A 14,117-nucleotide genomic window follows, 5' to 3' on the forward strand; every position below is an offset into this window, starting at 1 on the left:
TTCCAGAAAGGATTTCAGAAATGAACTGAGCAATGGATGCCAAGCGGGCAGCCTGAAGGGCTATTCCTGTTACGTATGTTTGGTAAGAAGACCAAACTTATGCCTTTACACGCACACCTCATATACGGTGGGTCATTTCAGGTCCTGGTCGCCTGCTCATCCACTCGACTATGTATCGCGAGCCATCGAGCAGCAGACACTGCATTGGGATTGGGGCGTGTGGTCATGCTGCCTGACCTCACATAGCTCACAGCCTAGATGGGGAAACTGATAATAAACAAAGAAACACAAAAGTTAAATGATTACAATTGTGATAATGAAAGAAACAATTATAAAGCCACAGCGTGGTGGCCTGTCTAAAGGACAGGCCTCACTCACCTGAGGCTTTAATTCAAAGTCCAAACAACTCCAACCACTGTGCTGGCCACACAACACACAACCTGGCCCAGGGGCAGCTGCCAGTTTGTGATTCCTGAGTCTAAGATTATTACCTTAAAAAATTACGTACAATAACATCAAGACAGACAAGGTGCCAATGTAAATATGAAACCAGGAATCCAGTGTGTTTAAAAGAAACTGCTAGAGCTCAAACCAGAGTACCTAACAAGAGCTGTGCACAGATGTCAGTTCCATAAACTTAAGAATGAAACAAAGTAAGTCACGATATTCATATTCCAGATTGGGCACAATTACCCACTACATCTGCTATACGCAGTACAGATTCATTCGACAAATAGTTACTAGGGACCCATGTGTCAACTGTTCCAGGCTCTGAGGTGTAGTAAACAAAACAGGAAATAAATCACTGTCCTCATGGAGACGGCATTCCAATGAGAGACCAACAATAGAAAAGATAAACAAAGAAACTGTCCATTTGAAGGATTCCAGGGAGACCGTGAAGCAGGAAGTGCTAGGAATCTGTCTCCCCACTTAGACAGCAATTACACTGGCACAATCTATCTGCACAGCTATTTTGGAACTCCGAGTCTAACCAAGGCTTGCAAATTCCAGGAGGCTTGGATGGTAAATGGTGGTTAATTTCAATCAATCTCAACCGTAAGCACAGCAGCAGCTGTGATGGCTCAGCCGGTGCCAAGGAGCTGGATACCAGAACGTGGAGCAACCTGCACACGCCTACAGGAAGGAGCAAAGAGGCAAAGAGGGGCAAAGAGGACCCTGTCCTCCAAATATTGGGGATCTGCTCTAATTTCTGATTGCTGCTTCTTTTCACAGAGATGCAGATGAAGAAGCTGTCAGCCATTGTTGTGGTATACCTTCCCCCATTGTTGCAAGCCACCACTCCTGAAGTGACTGCCAGGGTATTTAAAGGGCCAGCATCATTTTAGCTTCCCTTCATTTTTCTCTTTTTCCCTATTGGGAGCCAGTAATTAAAGAGTAAGACGTTCAAAAGCAACTAAATGTTTGAAGAAAATTGAAAGTGACCACGCATACCCATGGAAAGGCACTTTTCTCAGGCTGAAAAAAGACCTGAGAAGAACTTAAGTTTATACACCAAGCTGATCCTTGGCACAGAGACAGCCTACAAAAATCAAAAACAATAAATAAGGAAAATAACAGGGGAAAAAAAGTTAATGCTAGGGGATGGAAAGAATCTGATTTCCAGGTTCACCACATTATTAGATTTAAATGTCCAGTTTTCAACAAAATGATGAAAAAGTATATAAAGAGACAAGAAAGTATGGCCCATTCAAAGGAAAAATAAACCAACAGAAATTATCCTTGAAAAAGACCTGAAGGTGGATCTTCTAGACAAAAGTATAAAACAGCTGTCTAAAGATGCTCAAAAAATAGAAACTCAAGAAATTAATGTACAAAAAAAATAAAAAAGGAAATACTGATAATGAGACAGAAGACCTAAAATGAAATCAAAAGAAAATACTGGAGCTGCAAAGTACAATAACTGAAATGAAAGAGATACTAAAGGAATTCAAAGGCAGAATTGAGCAGGCAGAAGAAAGAACAGTGAACTTAAAGATAAGACAATGGAAATCATTGAATCTAAGGAAAAAAGACTGAAGAAAAATAAACAGAACGCAAGGGACCTGTGGGACACATAAGGCAAACCAACATTAAGTATTGTATGAGTCTCAAAAAGAGAAAAGGGAAAGATGCAGAGAGAATCTTTGAAGTAACAGCAGCTGAAAACTTCCCAGCTTTGGTGAGACATGAAATAAACACCTAAGAAACTCAATGAACTCCAGGTAACGAATTCAGAGACACCCATACAGAGACATTTTATAATCAAACTTTCTAAAGGCAAAGACAGAATCTTGAAAGGTGCAAGAGAAGTGAGTCATCACATACAAGAAAGAGATCCTCAATGAGCCTGCTGTTGGCCGAGAATGAATGTATCTGTTAAGAAGGGCTCCTGGTGGCTAACTGGGCTCGAATTTAAAAACAGCCTAGCAGCCATTGCTAAACAGGACAGGCTTCTCACGCAGCCATTCTTCAGGGAGAAACCTGCACTGAGCTGCCGGTCTGCCCTGTGTTCCTGCCATCTGGCCCAACCCTTTTAAAGGAGTTCCTGGAATCATACTTCAACCAATGGGACTGAGACTTTCCCTGTCCAATTGGAGATGCACTATTATATCCTTATTAGCATCTTCACCGACCAATCAGAGCAGCTCCATTCTGACCAATCAGGACAGTGCTTTTTGGTCCAATCCAAGATTTAGACTCTTCATTTGCATGAGAAAAGACCAATCAGGGACCAGGAGTGGGGACTTCTCTCTGTATAAGTTAGCTCCCCTCTGGCTTGGGAAATGCGCTTTCATATTCCACTGAAGACAGCGTTTCCTGTGGCCGGAGGTGTAATACTGGACCAGAGCGGAGCTGTCTTGCCCAACCGGAACAGAGCTGTAATGCTGGAGCTATAACACCAGGGCCGCTTCAGCTGGGCTATTCCACAGCCAAGCCATGTCACAATTGAGTTGTTTGCACTGAATGAAGTCTTTCCCCCATCACTGCATTCCAAATTGGGGACTCTGTTGGCGTTGAATTGGTGACAATGACCTTTGGTTTACACTATAAACAGACTTATCACAAATTCTGGAAGTTAGAAGGCAATGGGCTGATATATTCAAAATTCTAAAATTAACAACAACAACAAAATCCCATTAAGCAAGAAACCTATATCTGGCAAAAAACGACCTTCAAAAGTGAAGGAGAGATGATGGTTACATTGGAAGATCCTGAATTCACCTCCTCCCATGAACCCACAAGTCTACAGCTACATATGAAACAATTTCCTCTAATAAAAACCTAAAGGCCGGCTGAGTGACAACTACATATTGGACACCAAGAAGAAAACCACACTGAAGTAGACGGGAAAGGCTGGGACACAATCTCACCAAAAACTGCATCCCCTGTCCCCCTAGAACAGCAACCCATACTCAGGAGGGAACTCAAAGCCAAGAGCTTCTCCCTGAGGAGTAAAGGTTCTGAAGCACACATTGGGCACCCCAACTGTTAAGATCTGTACCTGAGAGAAAAGTTCCCCAAACATTTACCTTTATAAACCGAAGGTTTCTTGGGGCCTGTGTACACAAGACCCACAAGACTGTAGGTAGCAACCTGAGAAATGGCTCTTCAAGGGCCCGCACGCTTGGACTTATCCCCCTGAGACCCAGCTCAGGGTAGCCAATATAGCAGACTGGAAGTGAAAGAGGCTCATTTGCTTATTTCAAAGTGCCATCCTGAGGGGCAGGACATCTAACTTAACACACACCTCTAGGAGCCTGCTGGAATACTCTCTGTAGATGGAGACAGGTAGGCAGCATTTTTGCATTTTCCCTCTGCCTTGCTCTAGCTGGTGAGGGGCCAAATTTCCCTCTTTATTCAGCAGGCACCATTATTACTCTTCCCCTCTTGCCTTGTTACCGCCAGCTGGTGTCACCTTCACACTCAACCCTCTGATGGCTTTACAGCACCAGTATGTACTAGAAAGTAGCCTTTTTACATGTCTGGTGCCCCACTTTTTAGCCACTGCTACCTAGGGGACAATGCTTGATTGCCTGGCTCTGGAGACCAGTGGAGTTTGTGTTCCTGGGCCCTGTGCAACAGCCGCAATAGGAGAGACACCCCCCGAGCACTGTACAGAGAGGAGACTGAAACACACCTCCAGTCTTTCTGTGAAAGAGGCCTGTTTGTTGGTCCGGGAGCGTTGCAGTGAACGGCAGGCTTCTGGTTTGATACAATCTAGTGGCCTATGGAAGTATTCCCAGACAACAGAGGCTGGCGGATGCAGTCTGTGCACTCTCCCTCTGCCTCACTCCAGCTTGCCAATATCTCCCACAAAAAAGCTTATATACTGTCTAGCACCTCAATTTGTGTGGCTGCCATGAGGGGACACCTTTACAAGGCCTGGCTGTGGTGGCCAGTAGGTATAAGTTGTTACATGCAAACTTAATGGAACAACAAAGCAAAATCCTGTAGTAGATACACAGAAGATACGGAGAAAGGAATCTAAGCAAACCAAACCACTAATGAAAGTCATCCAACTGGAAGAGAAGAAAAAACAAAGAATTACAAAAACAGCCAAAAATCAATTAAAACATGGCAATAACTACACACTTATCAATAATTACTTTAAATGTAATTGGACTCAATTCACCAATCAAAAGACAGAATGGCTAAATGGATAAAAAATGAGACCCATCTATACACTAATCTACAAGACATCCACCTCAGATGTAAGGGCACACATAGACTGAAAGTGAAAGGACAGGAAAAGATATTCCATGTAAACAGAAACAAAACAAAACAAAACAAAACTGGGGTAGCTATACTTATATCACACAAACACACTTTAAAATAAAGACTATAATAAGAGACAGAGGAAGGCATTACATAACGATAAAGGATCCAACTAAATAAATAAAGCAAATATTAACAAACTAAAGGGAGATATCGACGGCAATACAATAATAATAGGGGACATTAACACCATGTGTACAACAATAGATAGGTCATCTAGACAGAAAATCAGTAAGGAAACACTGGCCTTAAATGATACATTTGACTAAATAGACTTAGCAGATGTGTGCAGAACATTCCATCCAAAAGTAAGAGAATACATATTCTTCTCGTATGCACATGGAACATTCTCCAAGATATATTTGTTAGGCTAAGAAACAAGTGTCAGTAATATTTAAGAAGATTGAAATCATATCAAGGAAATTTTCCTACCATAATGGTAAAAAACTAGAAATCAATTGTAAGAAGAAAAGTGGAAAATACACAAATATGTGGAAATTAAACAACATGCCACTGAACAATCAATGGCTCAAAGAAGAAATCAAAAGAGAAATAAAAAAATACCTTGAAATAAACAAGAATGGAAAAACAACATACCAAAATGTACGGAATACACAGCAAAATCAGTTCTAAGAAGGAAGTTCATAGCGGTAAATGCCTACCTTAAGGAACAAGAAAAGTCTCAACTAAATAAACTAACTTTACTCTGCAAGGATCTAAAAAAAGAAAGACAGATAAAGCCTAAAGTTAGTAGAAAGAAGAAAATAAAAATCAGAGTAGGCATAAATCTAATATAGACAAAAAGACAACAGAAAAGATCAATGCAACTAAAAGCTGGTTCTTTGATAAGATAAACAAAATTGTTTAGATAGACTTGCCAAAGAATAAGAGAGAGAACTCAGACAAATAATATCAGAAATGAAAGGGAGACATTACAACTGATATCACAGAAACACAAAGGACGACTATTCATAATTCTATACCAACAAATTTGATAATTTAGAACAAATGGATAAATTCCCAGAAATACACAATCTACCAGGACTGAAACTTGAAGAAATAGAAAATCTGAACAGACCGAATACTACTAAAAAGCTTGAGTCTAATCAAAACTCTCCCAACTAACGAAAATCCAAGACTGGACAGCTTCACTTGGTGAATTCTACCAAGATAGTCAAAGAAGATTTAAGACCAAACTTTCTCAAACTCTTCCAAAAAACAGAAAAGGAGGGAATGCTTCCAAACTCATTTTACAAGGGCAGCATTACCCTAACACCAAATCCAGGCAAGATTGCCACAAGAAAAGAAAATTACAGGCCAATATCCCTGATGAACACAGATGCAAAAATCCTGAACAAATATTAGCAAACCAAATTCATCAACATGTTATAGGAATCATACTCCATGATCAGGTGACATTTATCCTAGGGATGCAAGGATGATTCAACATCTGCAAATCAATTTGATATACCATGCTAAGAAAATGAAGGATAAAAATCACATCATCATCTTAATAGATGCAGAGACAGCATTTGACAAAATTTAACATCCATTTATGATAAAACTCTCAACATATTGGATATGGAGGGAACATACATCAACATAATAAAGATCACACATAACAAGCCCACAGCTAACATCATACTTAATGGTGAACAGCTGAAACCTTTTCTTCTAAGATCAGGAACAAGACAAGGACGCCCACTCTCACCACTTTCATTCAATACAGTGTGGGAAATCTTAGCCAGAGCAATTAGGCAAGAAAAAGAAATAAAAGGCCCCAAATTGGAAAGGAAGAAGTAAAACTGTCACTATTTGCAGATAACATATTACATATAGAAAACCCTAAAGATTCCACCAAAAAACTGTTAAAATAAGTGAATTCAGTAAAGTTGCAGGACAGAAAAACAGTAAATCTGTTGCCTTTCTATATACTAATAACAAATTATCAGAAAGAGAAATAATAAAACAATCCCCTTTACAATTGCATCAAAAAAGAATAAAATACTTAAGAATAAATTTAACCAAGGTGAAAGACCTGAACACAAATAGGAAGAATAAATATTGATAAAATGTTCATACTACCCAAAGCAATCTACAGATTCAATGCCAAACCTATCAAAATGTCAATGGCATTTTTTCACTGAACTACAACAAACAATCCTAAAATATGTATGGAACCAAAAAAGACCCTGAGCAGCCAAAGCAATCTTGGGAGAGAAGAACAAAGCTGGAGGCATCACACTCCCTGATTTCAAACTATATTACAAAGCTATAGTTATCAAAACAGTATGGCATTGGCATAAAACAAACATAGACCAATGGAACAGAATAGAGAGCCCAGAAATAAGTCCATGGTCAATTAATGTACAACAAAGGAGGTAAGAATATTTTATCAGGAAACGACAGTCTCTTCAGTGGTTTTGGGAAAACTGCAAGAAAATGAAATTGGATCACTACCTTATACCATATACAAAAAGGCAGTAAGCTACTTGACATAGGTCAAGGTGATGATTTTTTTGGATTTGACACCAAAAGCGAAAGCAATAAAAACAAAAACAAGTAAGTAGGTGTACATCAAACTAAAAGCTTCTGCACAGCAAAGGAAATCACCAACAAAATGAAAGGTAACCTACTGAATGGGAGAAAATATTTGCAAATCATGTATCTGATAAAGGATTAGTATCCAAAATATATAAGGAACTTACACAATTCATTAACAAAATACCTCAAACAACCAGATTTAAAAATGGGGAGGGGAACGAAATAGACTTTTTTCCAAAGAAGACACAGAGATGGCCAACAGGTACATGAAAAGATTCTCAACATCACTCATTATCAGGGATATGCAAATTAAAACAACGAGATATCACACCTGTTAAATGGCTGTTAGAATAGCTGTTACCTGTTAGAATTGCCATTATCAAAAAGACAAAAAATAACAAGTGTTGGACAGGATGTGGAGAAAAGAGAACATTTGTGCACTCTTGGTGGGAATATAAATTGGTGCAGCCAATATGGAAATCAGTATGAAGGTTCCTCAAAAAATTGAAAATAATTTTAATTTAAGCCCATTTAAGCCCATGATCCAGCAATTCCACTTCTGGGTAGTTATCCAAAGAAAACAAAAACACTAACTCAAAAAGCTATTTGCACCCCCATGTTCACTGCTGCATTATTTACAACAGCCAAGACATGGCAGCAACCTAGGCTTAATTGATCGGTGAAGAAAGAAAACGTGGCGTGTATATATACAATGGAGTATTACTCAGCAATAAAAAAGAATAAAATTTCCCATTTGTGACAACATGGATGGACCTCAAGAGCATTATGTAAGTGAAATAAGTTAGAGAAAGACAAATAGTGTATGACCTCTTTAAACAGAAGATGCCAAAAAAATGTATACACATTTTAAGAAAGGAAAACTGTATTAAAATTGTGAAACTCAATATGTACCGATAACGAAAGGTAAATACAAGTCACGTTTGACTTCTGCAATTATAAGAGGTGCTCAAAGTGGTTACCATCAGTGTCCAGACACTTCTGATCATGGCGAACTACTGCTTGAGCAAAGTGTCCACTTGTATACATTTTTTTGGTACCCCCGATATGTGAAATCTAAAAACAAACAAAACAAAAGCAAAGTTGCCAGAGGTAGACAGTGAGTGGTGGGCAAAATGGGTGAAGGCAGTCAAAAGGTACCAACTTCCAGTTATAAAATGAATAAGTTCTGAGGATGTAATGTACAGCATGGTGACTACAGTTAATACTGTATTGCATAATTAAAATTTGCTAGGAGTGTAAGTCTTAAAAGTTCTCTTTTCAAGAAAAAAATATTTCATAACTACATATGATGACAGATGTTAATTAGACTTATTGTGGTATCATTTTGCAGTGTATACAAATATCAAATCATTATGCTGTACACCCGAAATTAATATATTATGTCAGCTATACCTCAGAAAAAGGGGTGGGAGAGAAATTAAGACATTCCCAGATTAAACAAGAGCTGTGAGACTTTGTTATCACTAGACCTACCCTGCAAAAAATGCTCATGGGAGTCCTTAAGGGTGAAATGAAATGACATTAAACAGTTTCCTCTTATAAAGGAATGAAATTCTGCAACATGCTACAATATGGATGAAACTTGAAGACATGCTATGGAAATAAGTCACAAAAGTACAAATACTGTAGGAAGCCACTTATATGAGGTATGCAGAGTAGTCAAATCCAAACAGAGATAGAAAGCAGAATGGGGTTGCCAGGCATTGGGGTGGGGGTCGAGGGGAACGGGGACTTATTTCTTAATGGGTATGGAGTTCACATTCTGAAAGATGAAGAGTTCTGGAGCCAGACAGTGATGGTGGCACAACATTCTGAATGTATTTAACACCACTAAACTGTACACTTAAAAATGGTTAAGATGATAAAAAGTTTGTTGTGTATATTGTATCACAATGAAAAAAATGTATGTCATTCACACAAATAAATATTAAATACTGTCTAATTTTAAGCAGAGTCATGGTTGAAATCAGATAACTTTGAATTCTAACAAATTGCTATTTGGTTTCCTCATGAATTTGGATAAATCACCTGCCTCTATCCACTGTCTCTCTCTTACAGTAAATATTGTCTAAATTACAGCCTTACTATAATATATTTGGGATGATGGGTCACCCTGAATTCCAAGTTATTTTTAGACCTGAAAAACATTATTGTGAAATTTAACTAGGAAATGGCACGTACTCTGAAACAGTTTTTTAAACGCTCCTACTTAAAACTTGTAGCGCACTGACTTTAATGCCAGAAAACACGCAGGAAGGAATTTCAGACTGGAAGGACTAAAGGAGAAAGACAGCGTAATAAGCTGAGAGGGTTTTTCCATTGCCAACTTCTAAGCTTTCATTTAAAAATAGCACAGTAAGTGCCCAATCAGTTTATTTTCCCAGCGTCCTAGCAAATACCTCCCTGAGGACACAGCGATGTCCTCAGGACAGGCCCACAGCAGCAGCCGATCAATCTACTTCACCCAGCGTTAGCAGATTTCCCACTTTTCTCCGTAAGTCATTTCCCCCCTATTTCTCTCTGAGCCTTTTCAGTATTATTTTTGAAAAAGATTCACCAAATTCCAGAGTCTATATAAAAAAAAATACAATAAACTGAAAATGTCTTTTATACATTCACTATATTCATTGTCAGAGTGTAATAGCCTAAGAGCTATCTTTTAAAACTGCATTTAAACTAGAAAGTCAACACACACTGTTACATAACAAAGCTTTTCTGCAGGTCATATAAGCAATAATAAGCTTAGCCACAGGAGGTGAAAGGATACCAATTTTAAAATCAAATTTATAAGTCATAAATTTATAAATGAAAGATATGTTTCTTTTCTTCCAGTATGGCAAAATGCTAATGGCTGTTGACATTGGGTAATGGGCATATGGGGGTTTGCTGTACTATTCTACTTTGTGCATCTTTAAGAATTTCTATAATTTCATCTTCATGCTCAACTTTGCTAAAATTAGGTTGGGAAAGTAAATAATTTGCTATACTAGAAGTATCAACATTGTAAAATAAAATTAGCTAATAAATGCCCTAATTAGAACACCAAGAGAAACAAACTGACCAATGCCAAGTTATAGTGGCATCTACATGGGGCAGCACGGTGGGTCCCTTCATGGGGCCTGAGGCCAGGTGACTGCAGAGTAAGTCACCAGACTTTCCAGGCCTGGCTTCCCGATATATTTTATACACAGGCTGACTCAGAGCCAAGTTACTCTTGGTAGTCTAGTCACTACCTGCATTAGAAGAAGCACCTGTTAAACCTTAGCTCAAGGGCCTCAAGTGCAGGCCTTTGAAACCGACAATACCACAAAGGGTGAGACCTCAGAATATGGACTCTTAATACCCTTCTCTGCTGAGTTTAATGGGTGCTAACGTTTGAAGACCCTGAAGATCGCTACAGTCTACCCCGAGAGAATGAGCCACGCTGCGGGTGACAAGGCCTCCTGCCCACCTGCATCCACAGTCAGAAGTAACCACCTTCCCTCCAGCCTGTCAGCAGGAGCGCAGCAGAGGCTCCCAGCAAGGCCCTCCATCCCCACCCGTACCCCAGTGCCCAGCCGACCACCCCATCGGCCTGGTCCCAAGCTCATCCCGCACTTGATCCTGTCAGTCACCACAGGAAGTCCGGGTCTCCTGAGACCCCCCCTGGCTCCCAAACTCCAAACCACCCCCCACACTGCCTTTTCAGACCCCATCTCCCACCCCTCCCTCTATTCTGAACCCCTGTGATCCTCTTGGTCTGTCATCAGCAAAACCCCCTTCCTCTTCACTCTCTGCTCTGAGTGGCTCCTCACCTTCCTGCTCCAACAATGTCCGGCTCCTCCTGAACACACGGCTTTGACTCTCCTGTCAGACGACGTCACCCGTGGCTGCTCCTCATAATCATCTGCTTTCCTCTTTGTCCTCTTTGATTTTCTTTCTGCCTGCTAGACCTGTCCATTTATGACAGAGAAGCGCTGAAGTCTCCAATGATGTAGATTCATTTATTCCTCTCTGTAGTTCTGTTAGTCCTTGCCTCATGTATCCTGGCACTGTTGTTATGTCTTCTTGGAGTACTGACCCCTTCATCATTATGGAACAATGCCCCTCTTTATTCCTGATCACTCTCCTTACTGTGAAGTCAGCTGTCTGAAATTAATATAGCTGCTACTGCCTTCCTTTGATCGGTGTTAACACGGTGTATCTTTCTCCATCCCTTTACGCTACATGTCTTTACATTTAAAGGGGATTTGTTATAGACAAACAGCTAGTTGGGTCTTTTTGTGTGTCAAAATATTTCCTTTAGTTGTTTAAAAACGACAAGAGTCTTGTTGGGTCTCTGCAACCACAGCCAGACGTGGGCTGAGTCCACCCAACCAACCGTTATAGTTCATATGTATCTGCGCTGACTTAAAAGTGTTGAGAGGAAGAAAGCAATTATCCTTAATTTCAAGTTGGGAGAGTGTAATCATTGCAAAGCTCTCTTCTTCTCCTAACAATTCACACATTCTAACCTTATCCAGCGCGCCTGGCCCGGCAGCAGTCGCACCGCCCTCTGACACAATACACAACCACCAAATTTTGTTTCTTACAATTCCGTGTTGTTTCCACGAAGTAACATCTCTTTAAGTTTAAGTGTCTTGGTTTTTGACTAAGATCGGGTTGCCAGCTACCATTTTTTCTATTGAGATATAAATGACAGGTGTGAATGATAATTTCAACTGTTTATTGATATAGCAAACTGCAGACCCAGGCAGACCTTGGTTCAAATACTAACAACCACACTGTCGACTGGCGAAAATAGCTCTCCTGAAAACCCACCAAAAGAACGGTTTATTCGGGAAAAGAAAAAGAACGCCCAGCTCCAACCCGGGATGCAGCCGGCTGCCCACGTGAAGAACAATAACCTTGATTCCAAGATGGCGACTCTATTTATTAGCACCCCGCCCCCGGAAGTTACCACAAAGCTTAACAAGAGGTCAGGGCTAGAGAGTCAACAAGGGGACCCAGCTCCACCCATAGTCCTCCCAACTCCATGGTCAAGCGTCCTAAGATGCCAGTTTACTTTTATCAACACTAGGTGAGTGTTTTTGGACAAGTTACTTAATATTTCAACCGGTTTCCTCATCTGTAAAATATCTAATATCTGCCTTACACAGTTGCAGGAAGAATCACATGACTTATGTATGCTGAGAAGGCTTGTATATGGCCCAGATAAATGACAGCAATCATCACTACAATTGTTTTCTATCTAAAAACATGGTAGGTAATGTCAGAAAGAGTAAAGAGAAGAAACAAAGAAAACGACTACATCCATCTTCTTCCTCAATGTGCCCAGCACTGATGGATGGACAAATTAACCAGTGTAACTTTCTCTCTCTCCTTATCCACCAATGAACAATAAAGTGACCTTCTCTCTTTTTTCCCCTTTTCATTAATTGAGGTGCTTCAGCACAGTACAATATTCTACCACAAGACCAAGGAGAAAGCCCAGCATTGTCTAGTGCCTCCTGCCCGCGCTCTTAGAATACTTTGTTGCCCTTGATCTGTGACACATCGTCGTCTCTCTCTGGTGGCCTAAGAAAAGCCGCTTGATTCATCTCTGTGTTTCCTGTGCAGAGCACAAAGTGCATGTTCAATACATGTTGAATGAATGATGAACAAAGAGCATGAGAAATGAACGAATCGAACACCTTTAACACCTTTGGGTCCCTCATAGTCCATTTATCTCCTAGTTTCCAGGAACTGGGACTTCAGGTCCTCAACTGCTATGCCAAAGTGTCAGCAGCCAGCAAAAACTGCAAATCTTTTGTGGAAGTGTGGATCGGGCCCTTGGGAGGTGCACACACAGGTATGTAAGAACGACTATTTGTCATCATTTGTAAATCTCCAGGTTAAGATGGAACAAAAAACTCATTCTCTGTAAAGACCTGACAATTGATAGGAAAAGAGGGAATGTGCTGCTTTCAGGTGCTTTTTATATATTACAGAATGCTATGAGATCTAATGTCACAATCCTTTATTCCTTTGAATGTAGTAGAAAGTACTATCTATATGCCAACTCCTCAAACCAGAAGTACATTTTTATGTCTAATATTAATATTAATAATAACTAACCTTTTCCCTGTGTTGTAACTTTTTCTAACATATGTGACAATTAATTGAGTGAAACATTATTACACAGATTTGAAAGCATACTAAAAAAAGTAATATTTAGCCTGTTACCATATATGGCTATTGTGGAAAGAAAAATATTAGTAACAATTACTACCTTTTTTAGTGTTTGCGACGTGCCAAGACACTGGGCTACGTACTGCATACCCATGATCTCATTTAACCCTCATAGCAATCCTGTGAGGTAGCTATGATAGTTATTTCCATTTGCTAACTGAGAAAAGCGCCTGGTCACAGCTAACAAATGGCAAAACAGAGATGTGAACCAGGTATTCATCAGACTCTAAAGCCCACATTCTTAACTCTTTAGTACATCAAATAGGGGGTAATGTAAAAAAGAAATTAGTTGGAGCCCTAAACAGGAATGATTCTAATTCCAATCACCCCAACAAAAATAACCGAATGTAAACAAGCTAACTGCTTAACAGGAACTCAGTACAATTTCCTTGACTTAGTTCGGCTAATATCTTAAGCCAATCTGGAGAATAATACCATACGCAAAGAGAATCTTAAAATAACAGTTTACTAATATATTTTCCAATTTAATGACTGCTAAGTACTATTCACATAAACCTGCAAAAATTTACATTTCCCTTCAAAACTTAGTGTCCCTAGTACAAACA

At 39.7% G+C, this 14,117-nt stretch overlaps 1 protein-coding gene across 22 annotated transcripts in view; it reads right to left on the reverse strand.

Annotated features, from left to right (window-relative positions):
- The window catches only part of DHRS7B (dehydrogenase/reductase 7B), a 52,648-nt gene that overhangs the window by 31,970 nt on the left and 6,561 nt on the right, over positions 1 to 14,117 (reverse strand). For 11 of the 22 annotated variants that reach the window (XM_081027550.1, XM_081027560.1, XM_081027553.1 and 8 more), the window contains one exon: positions 11,136 to 11,273. The exons of the other annotated variants lie outside the window; for them this stretch is intronic. The gene's annotated coding sequence lies outside the window, so the exon portion shown is untranslated. The remainder of the gene's footprint in view (positions 1 to 11,135; positions 11,274 to 14,117) is intronic. 22 annotated transcript variants of the gene reach the window in all.

This window comes from Rhinolophus hipposideros (genome assembly GCF_964194185.1).
Source record: "Rhinolophus hipposideros genome assembly, chromosome: 20".
NCBI lineage: Eukaryota > Metazoa > Chordata > Mammalia > Chiroptera > Rhinolophidae > Rhinolophus > Rhinolophus hipposideros.